General features: G+C 37.6%; 1 protein-coding gene across 3 annotated transcripts in view; it reads right to left on the bottom strand.

Annotated features, from left to right (window-relative positions):
- Nucleotides 1-2830: 2830 nt before the first annotated feature.
- Nucleotides 2831-15602, bottom strand: part of LOC133648407 (homeobox protein Meis2-like) — a 100805-nt gene continuing 88033 nt past the window's right edge. For 2 of the 3 annotated variants that reach the window (XM_062044460.1, XM_062044462.1), the window contains one exon: nucleotides 2832-6175. The gene's annotated coding sequence lies outside the window, so the exon portion shown is untranslated. Of the gene's footprint in view, nucleotides 6176-15602 lie in introns of all 3 variants that reach the window. The other variant, XM_062044461.1, reaches the window with a different exon arrangement.

The raw sequence follows: 15602 nt of genomic DNA on the forward strand, positions 1-15602 counted from the left end.
ATATTATCTGGCTTTTGTTTCAGAATATTATGCAAAACCAACTTTTCTTACCTTCTGGTAACTGCTGATGTGTATTTGAGATCTGCGTAAGTCCAGAAAATTTGCGCAGATGTGCCACTGCCGTGCCGACGCCATAGTCGATAAGCTTCTTCTTTTTCACTATCTTCTTGTTATGGGACATTCATTCTCCGCTGTTGCCATTTCTAATATAAAGTAGTTTTAACGTGTATCTCGCTATGCAAACGCTAAAAACTACCAGTGTAGTAGGTTTACATAATTTACCCACGTAACTTTAGTTGTTAGAGAGTTGTTGCACTAGTGAGCCACGGATGAGAATATGCTGCTCCGTTATTGATTTAAGTAAAGTCTGAATGTCAATTAAAACAGTTAGCTCCATCTTTTGACACTTTTTCCACTCCCGTCCTTGCACGCTACACCGCTACAACAAAGATGACGGGGAGAAGATGCTGTCGAAGGTGAGCCACGTAAATAAGATCGCCCACAAAACGGCGCATCCTGAAGCGACTTGAAGATGATCTGTAAAACATAATCTATGCAACATTTTGACCAAATAACTACTATTACATGTTATGTACACCACAAGGAAATGTTTTAAATTCAGAAAAAAATCCTAATACGACCCCTTTTATGCGCCTTATAATCCAGTGCACCTTTTGTATGAAAAAAGAGCTGAATAGACCCGCTCATTATAATCCGGTGCGCCCGATGGTCCAGAAAATACGGTATTGAGCATAAACTGTAAATACTTATGTACATGTGAATTTGTGTTTAGTTTTTTAATTTTAATACATGAAAAAAAAACTTTCACATTGTCATTATGGGGTATTGTGTGTAGAATGTTCAGAACAAAAATTTATTTATTCCATTTTGGAATAAGACTGTAACATAAAAAAGTGAAGTACTGTGAATACTTTCAGTAGCACTGTATACTACACTAGCATTTGCCACTAGATGAGCCAAAACCAATAACAGCACACGGTCCAATATCGTGGCCCCTGATTGGCTCAGGCTCAGCAAGCATTAGGATTAAAGGGGTGTTAGGGTTGCTTCATGTTTGGAGGGCTCTCATAATGTTAAAGACTGTGCTTAGAAGGTTGTAAACATTTTTTTTATGCTTGAGCAAAGAAAATATTGTAGTTATAATTAATAATTCCTACTCCATGGAAATGTATTTACCATGGTCAGCGAGGAAACAATTAACCTTTACTGAAATCCATTTTCTTATGATTGTTATTGTTTTTGTGTCTTGATCAGAAACTACAAGACTGGACATACGATATTATACAGAACCCATCTAATTTAATCCATAATTAAATCATGAAAAAAATACGATATATAATGCATCACATCACAATTAAAAAAAACACATACAAAAATTGTTTGTAAAAAATGATAATTCAAATAAAACGAAGTCTAAAATACATATTTTCAAATAACCGCGTAGTGTGTGCCTATATAGACCACCTGCAGGTGTCTGATTGGTTAACATATAGCTTTGGCATTTAATTGTATGTCGCTCTTCTTGTTGTTTTAAAGGTACTTAGTTTGAGCCCATCGAGGGATTATTTTTGTTTACACCTTTTGCGAAAGAGCAAATATAGCACACCTACATAGCACACTATGTATGTAATGCCGGTTTAGCCATGCAGCACACCGACAAATATAGCCTACTTACAGACAGTATTACCATGGACCTTTATTTGTATTAACATTGTTAAATGTTAAATACAAAAAAATATATATGACAATTGTCATATATATTTTTTTGTATTCAACATTGCCCCCAGTTTTTGTCAGTCCAGGAGAATACATTAAATATTTACATCGTTTTGTAGCCATGATATAAAAAAAAAAATATATATTTTCACATTGACTCTTGCATGTGAGGCCACCGTGCACAGTAAAATACAAATGCTGTGTTTATTTAATCTTTACATTTATACTATACAAATGTACAAGTCACTTTTCCCCAAAAAATGTCATATGTAACAATCTTTCACATAATGCGCAGTGTATTTATTCATATATTTAATTTCATAAAATGTTTTTATTATTTCCATACTACACGGTACACTTAAACTATACAGCATTTAATGTAAATATTTCCATTTTATGAAATAAAAATTGAAAGTTAGGTGAATAAATAACATGTAAAAAGATCACCACATTTAATAAAAGTCTCTACACATTTTTAATATATACTTCATTTATTTGATCATTTTAGGATTGTATTATTTCATTTCAAGTGTATTTTAATCTTTTCTTCTTGTGTACGGCTGCGTTTTCGGCCCGCACCGGGATTTCCATTGGCCCTCTGCATATTGTAAACAAATAAATACACTGAGTATTATTGAGAAATATTATTTTTTATCATCATCACGTTATTTTTAGTTGTTCTATCTTGCTGCAAAAAAAAACATCAACTACAAGATGCAGTTAAAAGTCAAGTTTGTGCGCATTAGTATTTGTACATTCATATTTGTAAACACTTTAATATTCGTGCATGAGTGTTTGTGCATGAATGTTTGGTCGAGTGTTGTTGCAGCTGACCTATATTTCATACGCACAGGCGCGCGTTTCCGGCAGCTTTCACAACGCATTTATCTTGTCTGCACAAGAGAACCAATTAGGCCTGTTGGCGCTTACGCGCACGCACGCACGCGCACACACGCACGGAATACAATATAATATTTCGTTCATAAATTGAATTAAAACGGAACGTATATTATTTTTATTTATTTTTATAAAGCAAAATAAAGCGTTGAAGTTTAAATTTAAAAGAAAATGACAAACATTTTTATTCGGCTAATATTCATTTGATGTTTTAGGGGGAATTTATTGTTTTTAAAACCCTCAATGTTTATCCTGCGGTATTTTATCGATCTAATTATTTTGCTTGAAGTCAGAATTTAAATAACAATTTAATATGACATTAATAAGAATAACAATAAGAGTTGGCTAATGTTAATTACAATAAATATAATCATAATAGCGTTATAATTAAAATACAAATAATCGTGAGATGTGACAATAAATATTAACTTATATCAATCAATCAATGTTTATTTATATAGCCCTAAATCACAAGTGTCTCAAAGGGCTGTACAAGCCACAACGACATCCTCGGTACAGAGCCCACATACGGGCAAGGAAAACTCACCCCAGTGGGACGTCAATGTGAATGACTATGAGATACCTTGGAGAGGACCGCATATGTGGGTAACCCATGCGGTGAGAATAATAATTAGTTTTTTTTTACTTATTGAAAAATAATAACAATTTTGTATTCGTTTCTATTTATTGTTGCCATGTAAAATGAATATTTATCAGCGTGTTTATATTCTTTCTGGGTCGTGGGTGCAATGAGGACACGCTGCGGCGTGACACTGATAAACGACCTCCTCTGCGCTCTTTGAGCATAATATTTTATTTCCTTTAATTGCCTCACAAAAGCAACCAGCAACGTTTAAAAACATATTGTCGTGTTTTTGAAAATGGGGGAACGAAAAAACACCATGCCGACATTTTTTTTTTTTTTTTTTTTGGTCACGTCTCTCACACAGGAAATGAAACGCGCACGCCCACGCGTAAAATTAAAACACCCACGCACACGCGGACATTGAATGAAACACGCGCACGCGCACAAAGAAAAAAGCCGCAGCATGTTAGAATTAGTGAAGGCGCATCCATCATGTCTGTCACTAGCAATCCAATAACACACCACTGCAATCACGTCTGCTATCGAACCCAAACACAAATACGTCGACCTCTTCTTTTTTCCTCCAACACCCACGAGAGATCTCTCCATCTTTAATACAAAACCTCTTTCCCCACATCCCATTCCTTTATTATTATATTTAAAAGCACTGATTTAGGCCCCATTTGGTCCTTAGCCTGAACATGGAAGACGTTTTAATATTTGTCCTAAATACGATTTTTTTCTCCACTGAATTAAAATTATAAAATTAAATAAACTATTGGTCATTGTGACGCAAATAAGCTCGTGTTGAATTGTGCAATTGTAAACATTTAATGTGTAAAACATGTAATTATTTAATACTGTCCTAATAAACTAAACCACAGCATAATCTATGTGAAAGCTGGATATGTTACATAATGTACATGTCACATTGACGAATTCATGATGAATGTATTCCTCATTTGAATGTAGTACAAATTAATTGAACAAAGAACATTTATATGCTAAACCATTAAAACAGTGACCTTTATTGTGTGTAATTTAGCATTTTTGCTATTGTGACTCAGCTTTTTTTTTTTTTGCTAGCTTGTTTGCTGTGAATTCATTAGAAGAACAGTTCCATCCATCCATTTTCCTACCGCTTGTCCCTTTGACTTGTGATATTTGACATTCTATCAAAAGCATTACAAATGTTCAATGTTTTTTAAATAGCTGTAATGGCAAAAAAAAACAAAAAAAAAAGAAGAAAAACGAGATCGTTTACCTGACACAATTTTGGCTAATTTCCGGGTCGGTCACGTGACTTTCCCTACATAAAAAAAACTGAGAGGATGAATGACGGTTCAATATTTAAGTCATTTAGTTTTTTGTTGTTGTTGTTGTTGTTTTTAAATTGTACATTAAAAGATTGTAACTGAAAAAAATAAAATTAAATTAAAAAAATTAAAATTAAATGTGTTCAAGTCAAACACCTGTTTTCTGCATTGAGTTGATTTTATTAGGCTGTGCGCTTTTTCGACGCACGGCTTCACAATTCAGGAACAAAGCTGAGAGATTTAAAAAAAAAAAAAAAGAGTCCATCCGTGTCGGGGAGAGAAAGTAAATTCAAATATATTATTCATAATATTTACTTCAGCGCTCTGCACCGGCGGTGCGTTCAAGGAGCGTCATTAAAGTAGGAAAAGCTGGCGCCTTGACGGAATACGTTAGCAGTGAAACAAAAACAAACAAACATTTAAACATTGTGGGCTTAGTGCAGACTTTCCCACGCTGTGTTTTTGAATTCATTAAAACACAAATTTATGTTTTACTAGAGTCACATACAAAAAGAAAATGCAAGGGAATTAGAGCAATATACAAAAGAAACAAGCACAAATATATACAGCACAACAATTCCAATGTCAAACATATCCCGTAGTGTTTATGTGTGTGTTTGTGCGTGTGTGTGTAAATCAGGTGTGTCCAAACGTTTTCCATGGAGGGTGGCATACAAAAAAATGAAGAATGTTTTATATATTTCACCTTTCTGTTAATGAAATACACAGAAATCAATTGTAAAAAGTGAAATATTATACATAAAAAAGCTACATCCCCATGTTGTTATCATGAAATCGATGATAATGTGGCCCTAATAATATCTAATGTTTGTCTTTAATGGTATTTCTGGACCGCCGGGTGGCGGGGCTCTCCCTTAGAGATAGGGTGAGAAGCTCTGTCATCCGGGAGGAGCTCAAAGTAAAGCCGCTGCTCCTCCACATCGAGAGGAGCCAGATGAAGTGGTTTGGGCATCTGGTCAGGATGCCACCCGAACGCCTACCTAGGGAGGTGTTTCGGGCACGTCCGACCGGTAGGAGGCCACGGGGAGGACCCAGGACACGTTGGGAAGACTATCTCTCCCGGCTGGCCTGGGAACGCCTCGGTATCCCCCGGGAGGAGCTGGACGAAGTGGCTGGGGAGAGGGAAGTCTGGGCTTCCCTGCTTAGGCTGCTGCCCCCGCGACCCGACCTCGGATAAGCGGAAGAAGATGGATGGATGGATGGATGGTATTTCTGGACGCGACAACAAAAGAGCTGCAAATGTCCCCCGGGGGCCGCACTTTGAACACCCTTGCTGTTGTCCTGGTTTGGTGGTAAAGCTTCTCGTTAAGATGAGACCGACAAAAAGAAAAGAAAAAAAAAGGAGCAGTGTGGTATAAAAATAAATAAATAATTTAAGTAGGAGTAGGATATGACTGTTCTCCTCTGAATGAAGTCTTTTTTTTCCCCATTGGAGTTCAACAGTCAACAGTCTTTCAGTGTTCTTGAAGTGGACATGGATGGTTTGACCTCTCGATACGTGTGTGCAGCCACAGGGCAACAAAGACGACGGGGGCGTGAGGGTGGTCACGTAGGTATGATTGGCAGCTGCAAAGCTCCGCAGCTGCATGAAGAACGTCCCTGAGCCGACCATGGAAGCCTGCATGCAGAAAGCGGACGGAAAATTACTTGGGTATTGTAAAAAAAAAAAAAAAAACAGAAATATAAATACAGCGACAACATAGTACATTCCATATATGCAGTATATGACAGGGTGCATTCACATACATCAAACGATGCAAGGGCCACTTTATTATATATAATATAATATATCAGTATAAATTGCATACTGTATAAATATGTAAACATTACATATATGTTATATTTTATATTGCTAATATGGTACATTTTTAGTCTACTTTATACCTTTTGTTTTTGCCCTCTTTTTGTGCCCTTGTGTGCATTATCCTTTCCATCCTTATCCTTTCCAACCTTTGTAACTGAGCTACTGTGTGGAACAATTTTCCTTGTGGATCAATAAAGTTTGTCTAAGTCTAAGTCTAATACCACAAGAACAACACAAGACAAGATTTTTTAGCAGGGGCACCGTTTGAGGGATAGATTCTGTACAATTAAGGGCCCCTGACTGGCAGGGTTTTTTTTCATTCAGAATTCCTGACAGAAAACTACCATGACTGAATAAATGACTGGACAATAAATTATTTTTAATTTGGCTGGGTCACACTTTGAATTCATTGCCCCATTTTTTTTAACAAGCATGACGGCGCAACGTTGTGACATTTCTGGTTTCACGAGCAAAGGAGCATGTTCGGCAGCGCATAATCACGGAGTACTTACAAGCAGACACAGTGTGTAGACAGAAAAGGGAGAACATACACATTTTGTCTTAAAAACTAACGCTCAAGGTGAAGCTATAACACTGAAACGCCCTCAGGAAGAGGTGCTTTAAGACATGGCTAGCTAGCTAGCGGCTAACGTCGAGCCGCATTTGGCAGTGTTTTAGCTACGTCTAAATCACAAATCCTCGCCTCCATGGCGACGAATAAAGTATGTTTCTTACAAGCATCATCCCTGCAGGACGAGGAATAGATAAATATGCTTCACTACACACCGTAGCTCACCAGTGTAAAAATGTAAACAAATGCCATGGGTGGATCTACACCTGACATCCACTGTAATGATACCAAGTACAGGAGCGTATCTAGTCGATATTTTTTAGCATCACCACATATTTTTGAGTTTAAAAAAAATGTATATTATCTTTATAAACTCAGGAAATATGTCCCTACGAAAATGAGGACTTCAACTATGACCATTGCATGATCCTGTAACTACTTGGTATCGGATTGATACCCAAATTTGTGGTATCCTCCAAAACTTATGTAAAGCATCCAAACAACAAAAGAATGAGTGATTATTAAATTTTAACGGAAGTGTAAATAGAACATGTTAAAACAGAAAATAACCAGATATTAACAGTAAATGAACAAGTAGATTAATAATTCATTGTCCTTAATAATTTTGCCAAAATAATAGAATGAGAAATGACACAATATGTTACTGCGTACATCAGCAGCTAAATTAGGAGCCTTTTTTTGCTTCCTTACTAATAAAAGAAAAGTTGTGTCGTATGTTCACTATTTTATTTAAAGACAACATTGCAATAAGAAACATATGTTTAATGTACTGTAAGATTGTTTGTTAAAATAAACACAATGATGCCCCTTTTTTCAGAAAAGTATCAAACAGTATCGAATATTGGTATTGGGACAACGCTAAGTTATAATGAAGTAAATACAATTAAATTTGTCTCCTGCATCACTGATATCACAGTTGTCAAGCGTATCACTGATTCGGTCGTATTGTCTAATCCCTGGGCTGCTGTGGTGGCGTCCTAATGCTGGGGGAAGCAATCCAGTGTGTTCGGGGTGCTTCTCTGTCTCGTCTTGGCGTCTATGATTGGCAGTTGAGCAGTTTCTGCTCGGACATACGCCAAGGAGATGGAATGAGCGGCCACTCATCTCTTCTGTCACACCCGCCTGAGCGGGGAACACCCAGGCTAGCTCTGATTGCTAGCTGTGCCTGCGAGCTCTCAGTTCGTAGTGTTTGTAATGTGACGGTTCCGATCCCTCGCCCACGGCCAGACAAATATGCTTCTGACATTTGAAAAATATAAATAAAAAAACTCAGACCGTATGCCCGCGAGAAAGCTTTGCTTTACACAAGAAAAATTGTCATGTTTTAATCTCGCAAGACCTCGTGACACAAATCCTGTCACACCCTTAGACGCGGGCCCAATAAATCAAGTTGCGCCTCACAACTGACTTCCGCCCTCACGTTGATTAACTTAAACCTAATTTTGGAACAACATGCTTTTTGACGACTTTGAATAAATGTTGGGTTCTTACGTTGATTTGACTATTACGTTTTTGTCATTTACCAACCAACCAACACAAATACAACATTGAAACAACATTCTTTTTGACATTTATTTAACGTCAGGTTGTGACGTTGATTAGATTCTGGTCATTTCCCAACCAACAATGTGGATAAAACAACCTTGTCTCAATTTACAAATACAACTATTTTTGCAACATTGTTTGGAAGTCAGTTTGTCTGTATAACCAACGTTGTATCAATGTCTTGTGCCTGCTGCGCCCCGGCCGCACTTTGGACACCCAACTGTAAGCAATTTGTATCTTTATGGTTCCATTCTCTCTTCTATTATCCATAGACATAGTTAAAGGCCTACTGAAACCCACTACTACCGACCACGCAGTCTGATAGTGTATATATCAATGATGAAATCTTAACATTGCAACACATGCCAATACGGCCGGGTTAACTTATGAAGTGCAATTTTACATTTCCCGCGAAACTTCCGGTTGAAAACGTATATGTATGATGACGTATGCGCGTGACGTCAATCGTTGAAACGGAAGTATTCGGACACCATTGTATCCAATACAAAAAGCTCTGTTTTCATCGCAAAATTCCACAGTATTCTGGACATCTGTGTTGATGAATCTTTTGCAATTTGTTTAATGAACAATGAAGACTGCAAAGAAGAAAGCTGTAGGTGGGATCGGTGTATTAGCGGCTGGCTGCAGCAACACAACCAGGAGGACTTTGACTTGGATAGCATACGCGCTATCCAACGCTAGTTGCCAACTGCATAGATGATCGGGTGAAGTATACACGCTGTTGTGTCACATTCATAGTTACTTGTTAAATGTGTGTTGTGGATGTGCATGTATGTGTGTGTATGTGTATGTGTGTATATATGTATATATGTATGTGTGTATGTATGTATATATGTGTACGTACTTATATGTGTATATGTATTTATATGACATAACATTTTTATATACTATTATTATTATTATTATTAAACATACAGTAAGTAATAAGAGGGGTGGGAGTACATAAGTTTTTACTTCTTCTCACTCCTTTTCGGATATGTTTACATTAAATGTTTATTTTCATTTCTTGTTTCTTTTGCTTTTTATTATTACTATTATTATTATTGTTGTTTTTGTTATTCATTCTTGAATGGCTTTTTTGTTGTTTTTTTTCAAAATTTGTTGTTTTTGTTTTGTCTACATATTCGAAATAAACATGAAAAGAAAGAAAGAAAAAAAGAAGTCCTTCGTCGCTCCGTCGATCGCTGGTACGCAGGTGAGCACGGGTGTTGATGAGCAGATGAGGGCTGGCTGGCGTAGGTAGATAGCTAATGTTTTTAGCATAGCTCTGTGAGGTCCCGTAGCTAAGTTAGCTTCAATGGCGTCGTTAGCAACAGCATTGTTAAGCTTTGCCAGGCTGGAAAGCATTAACCGTGTAGTTACAGGTCCATGGTTTAATAGTATTGTTGATTTTCTGTCTATCCTTCCAGTCAGGGGTTTATTTCTTTTGTTTCTATCTGCAGTTAAGCCCGATGCTATCACGTTAGCTCCGTAGCTAAAGTGCTTCGCCGATGTTTTGTCGTGGAGATAAAAGTCACTGTGAATGTCCATTTCACGTTCTCGACTCTCATTTTCAAGAGGATATAGTATCCGAGGTGGTTCAAAATACAAATCTGTGATCCACAATAGAAAAAGGAGAAAGTGTGGAATCCAATGAGCCCTTGTACCTAAGTTACGGTCAGAGCGAAAAAAGATACGTCCTGCACTACACTCTAGTCCTTCACTCTCACGTTCCTCATCCACAAATCTTTAATCCTCGCTCAAATTAATGGGGTAATCGTCGCTTTCTCTGTCCGAATCGCTCTCGCTGCTTGTGTAAACAATGTGCAGATGTGAGGAGCCTTTCAACCTGCGACGTCACGCTACTTCCGGTACAGGCAAGGCTTTTTTTTATCAGCGACCAAAAGTTGCAAACTTTATCGTCGATGTTCTCTACTAAATCCTTTCAGCAAAAATATGGCAATATCGCAAAATGATCAAGTATGACGCAGAATGGATCTGCTATCCCCGTTTAAATAAAAAAAATTCATTTCAGTAGGCCTTTACCAGACAAACTTTTATGAGACCACAACAAATCAAGGATGCATTTGTGTCAGTCTTGAAGAGCGTGTCATAATTTTAACATGAGAGCTCTCAAATGACACATTTTTTAATCAGACTCACATATCTCAATTTCGATCAATCACAGATTTTTATCCACTGGCATAATTCAAATTACTTTACTAATATTTGGACACAAATGCAATTTTCTAACTCTTTTGCTTGAATGCACATAATTTATTTGCTCAAACGTGGTAACAGTTTTATCTCAAGTCCCCAACTGAGTGTATGTTGAAGTAATATTTGCCGGCAAGCACAATTGTCAGAGTCTGAATATTCACTCATCTTTGCATTGAACTGATCACTGACCACGTAACTACTCGTGCCGCCTTTCAGGTAACCAGTCATGGTTAAAGGCCTACTGAAACCCACTACTACCGACCACGCAGTCTGATAGTTTATATATCAATGATGAAATCTTAACATTGCAACACATGCCAATATGGCCGGGTTAGATTACTAAAGTGCAATTTTAAATTTTGCGCGAAATATCCTGCTGAAAACGTCTCGGTATGATGACGTTTGCGCGTGACGTCACGGATTGTAGAGGACATTTTGGGACAGCATTGTGGCCAGCTATTAAGTCGTCTGTTTTCATCGCAAAATTCCACAGTATTCTGGACATCTGTGTTGGTGAATCTTTTGCAATTTGTTCAATAAACAATGGAGACAGCAAAGAAGAAAGCTGTAGGTGGGAAGCGGTGTATTAGCAGCCGGCTGCAGCAACACAAACACGTAGCCGGTGTTTCATTGTTTACATTCACGAAAGATGACAGTCAAGCTTTACCATTAGCCTGTGGAGAACTGGGGCAACAAAGACTCTTACCAGGAGGACTTTGAGTTGGATACACAGACGCGGTACCGTGAGTACGCAGTTGCGGCTTCCAAACATTTGATCGCTTGCCCGTACATGGGTGCCGCTCTGTGCATGTCACGTACGTAACTTTGGGGACTTTGGGGAAATATATGGGCTGTATGAACTTTGGGGAGGTGAACGGTACTTTGGGCTGTGGGATTGAGTGTGTTGTGCGGGTGTTTGAGTTGTATTGGCGGGTTATATGGACGGGAGGGGGGAGGTGTTTGTTATGCTGGATTAATTTGTGGCATATTAAATATAAGCCTGGTTGTGTTGTGGCTAATAGAGTATATATATACGTCTTGTGTTTATTTACTGTTTTAGTCATTCCCAGCTGAATATCAGGTCCCACCCGCCTCTCACAGCATCTTCCCTATCTGAATCACTTTCACTGCCCTCTAGTCCTTCACTCTCACTTTCCTCATCCACAAATCTTTCATCCTTGCTCAAATTAATGGGGAAATCGTCACTTTCTCGGTCTGCATGATTTCTGCATATATTAAATTAACAATGCAATATTTTTGTGATTAATCACATGAGTTAAAGGGGAAATGCACTTTTTGGGGGGAATTTCGCCTATCATTTCTAATCATTATGAAAGACATGACAACGGCTGTAGTTTTTTTTAATGCATTCTAACTCGTAAACAAACTTAAATAAAGGACCGCTTACAGCGCAGCAAATAGGAGGTCCTCTCTTCCGCCCATAAAACCCAATAAATTACTACCCAAAAGCACCAACAATACTCCATTTACATTTTGTGACTTGAATATTAACCAAGTATTAATGATATTGTTATTATAAGCGCTAACGCAGACCAACAATTTAAAGCAGTGTTTGTGCACCTATGTTGATATGATCAACTGATGAGTTGCTTCCTCGTTTCCTTGCTTGTCAAACTTTATTCTAGATCCGGCAAGTTGGCACACTTTGACAGCCAATTTAGACCTGGGAATGGCGAGAATGACACGAAAAGACGCTTGGTTCCACCCCTCTTTTCTTCACGAGCATAAAAAGTTATTCTTCATCTAAATGGGAATATTTAGCATTAAAGTCCCATCTTAAAACTCATTTGTATACTCTAGCCTTTAAATAGACCCACCTTTTAGACCAGTTGAACTGCCGTTTCTTTTTCTTTTCTGCTCTGCCCCCCTCTCCCTCGTGGAGGGGGAGGCACATCTGTGGTCCTCTTCAAGGTTTGTCATTGTCATCCCACTGGGTTGAGTTTTTCCTTGCCCTGATGTGGGATTTGAACCAAGGATGTCGTTGTGGCTTGTGCAGCCCTTTGAGACACTTGTGATTTAGGGCTATATAAATAAACATTGATTGATTGATTGATTGAATATATGAACATCCTAGCAGTCGGCATCCTAATGACAGCAGACCCCGTACAGTAAGTGATTATTATGTTTGTTGGCTTTTGTAAAGTCTGCAGTGAGTAATAATCAGTGATGAAGGAAAAAAAAGCGAACGTTGTGATGCTCTTTTAAAATTAATGTGCCACACATGCTTAAAATGATCAAAATAGGTAAATATTAAGTGTTATTATAAATGTGCCAGTTTTTTTTAAGGGCTTTATAGGCAGAATTGAACGACTCCCATAGGCTTTATTGTAGGCAGACTTTTGATCGCATTTATTTAATATTTAAAATGCATTTTAAAAATACATCAGTCGTCATGTTATAATAATGATTGGCAAAATTTTTAAAAAAAAGGCCAGTTCCCCTTTCACTTCTGACTTTTAACAGCCCTAACCAACATATAATAATGTGTCTCTTTATCATTCTTTCTGCGCCCCCTTTTATTTTACACTGAACTGTATTTGCACATTTCTCAAGCCAATAAAAACATCAAAATATGTACATCAAAACATGATAAAAATCCTACATGTATTAACATTTGTTAACACATTAAAAGCATTGCAACAGGAACACATTCAAATCATTTATAACTAACAATTTTAAGACTTAAAAAACCCCATAAAATTAGGCTTAAAATCAAGTGACGCAGAGGAAACATTTAGGTGAGTCTGTCAGGTGACAGTCATGTGACTATCCCAGGATTTTCCCCAAATAACAGTGTGTCAGGTAAGCGAGCTCATTATTGTTTACCATTAAAGTTAAATCCATGTAACAATTGTGATTATTTAATAATGTGTCAAATAGGGTTGTCCCGATACCAATGTTTTGAAACTTTTCGATACTTTTCAATACTTTTCTAAATAAAGGGGAACACAAAAAATGCCATTATCGGCTTTATATAAACAAAAAATCTTACGGTACATTAAACATATTTGTCTTATTGCAATCGAACAACAATTGTGTCCTTAAATAAAATAGTGAACAACATACAAGGCAATTTGTCTTTTAGAAGTAAGTAAGCAAACAAAGGCTCCTAATTTACCTGCTGACGTACGCAGTAACATATTGTGTCAATTATCATTCTATTATTTTGTCAAAATTATGAAGGACAAGCTGTAAAAATTGATTATTAATCCAATTGTTCATTTACTTTTAATATCTGGTTATTTTCCGTTTCAACATGTTTCATCTACACTTCTGTTTAATTGTAATAATCACTTATTCTTCTGTTGTTTGGATACTTTACATTAGTTTTGGATGATACCACAAATTTAGGTATCGATCCGATACCAAGTAGTTACAAGATCATACATTGGTCATATTCAAAGTCCTCATGTGTCCAGGGACATATTTCCTTTATAAACATGATATACATTTTTAAAAAAGGAAAAAAGATTTTGGGACGATAAAAAATATTGATGTAACCATTGCAGTTTCGACTAGATACGCTGTTGTACTTGATATCATTACAGTGGATGTCAGGTGTAGATCCACTCATGGCATTTGTTTACATTCAGGAATGGCGTCATTAACGGTGATGCCGGTGAGCTACGGTGTGTAGTGAAGCATGTTTAGCTATTCCTCGTCCTGCAGGGATGATACTTGTAAGAAACGTACTTTATGTGTCGCCATGGAGGCGAGGATTAGTGATTTAGACTGCCGATCGCAAATGGATTTTAGCTGCTAGCTGTCTAGCGAGCCATGTCTTAGAGCATCTTTTCCTGTTATAACTTCACCTTTATCGTTAGTTTTCAGGCCAAAATGCGTGCGTTCTCCCTTTTCTGTCTACACACCGTGTCTGCTTGTAAGTACTCCGTGATTGTGCACTGCCGAACATGCTCCTCTGCTCATAAAACCAGCAATGTCATGACGTGACGACGACGCAACGTCTTGCCCGTTAAAAAAAAATAAAAAAAATAATAAGGGGAACCGGTACTTTTCAAACGGAGTATAGTACCGTTTTTGATTCATTAGTATCGCGATACTATACTAGTACCAGTATGCTAGTTTAGTATACCCTAGTAGAGAGGTCCGATAATATCGGACTGCCGATATTATCGGCTGATAAATGCTTTATCGGTATCGGTTTCAAAAAGTAAAATGTATGAATTTTAAAACGCTGCTGTGTAAACGGACGTAGGGAGAAGTACAGAGCGCCAATAAACCTTGAAGGCACTGCCTTTGCGTGCCGGCCCAATCACATAATATCTACGGCTTTTCAAACACACAAGTGAATGCCATGCATACTTGGTCAACAGCCATACAGGTCACACTGAGGGTGGCCGTATAAACAACTTTAACACTGTTACAAATATGCGGCACACTGTGAATCCACACCAAACAAGAATGACAAACACATTTCGGGAGAACATCCGCACCGTAACACAACATAAACACAACAGAACAAATACCCAGAACCCTTTGCAGCACTAACTCTTCCGGGCCGCTACAATATACACCCCCTGCTACCCCCCCATACCCCGGCCATCTCAACCTCCTCATGCTCTCTCAGGGAGAGCATGTCCCAAATTCCAAGCTGCTGTTTTGAGGCATGTTAAAAAAAATAATGCACTTTGTGACTTCAATATTAAATATGGCAGTGCCATGTTGGCATTTGTTTCCATAACTTGAGTTGATTTATTTTGGAAAACCTTGTTACATTGTTTAATGCATCCAACGAGGCATCACAACAAAATTAGGCACAATAATGTGTTAATTCCACGACTGTATATATCGGTATCGGTTGATATCGGAATCTGTAATTAAGAGTTGGACAATATCGTAATA

The sequence above is a fragment of the Entelurus aequoreus genome, linkage group LG04 (assembly GCF_033978785.1).
Source record: "Entelurus aequoreus isolate RoL-2023_Sb linkage group LG04, RoL_Eaeq_v1.1, whole genome shotgun sequence".
In the NCBI taxonomy this organism is placed as follows: Eukaryota; Metazoa; Chordata; class Actinopteri; order Syngnathiformes; family Syngnathidae; genus Entelurus; species Entelurus aequoreus.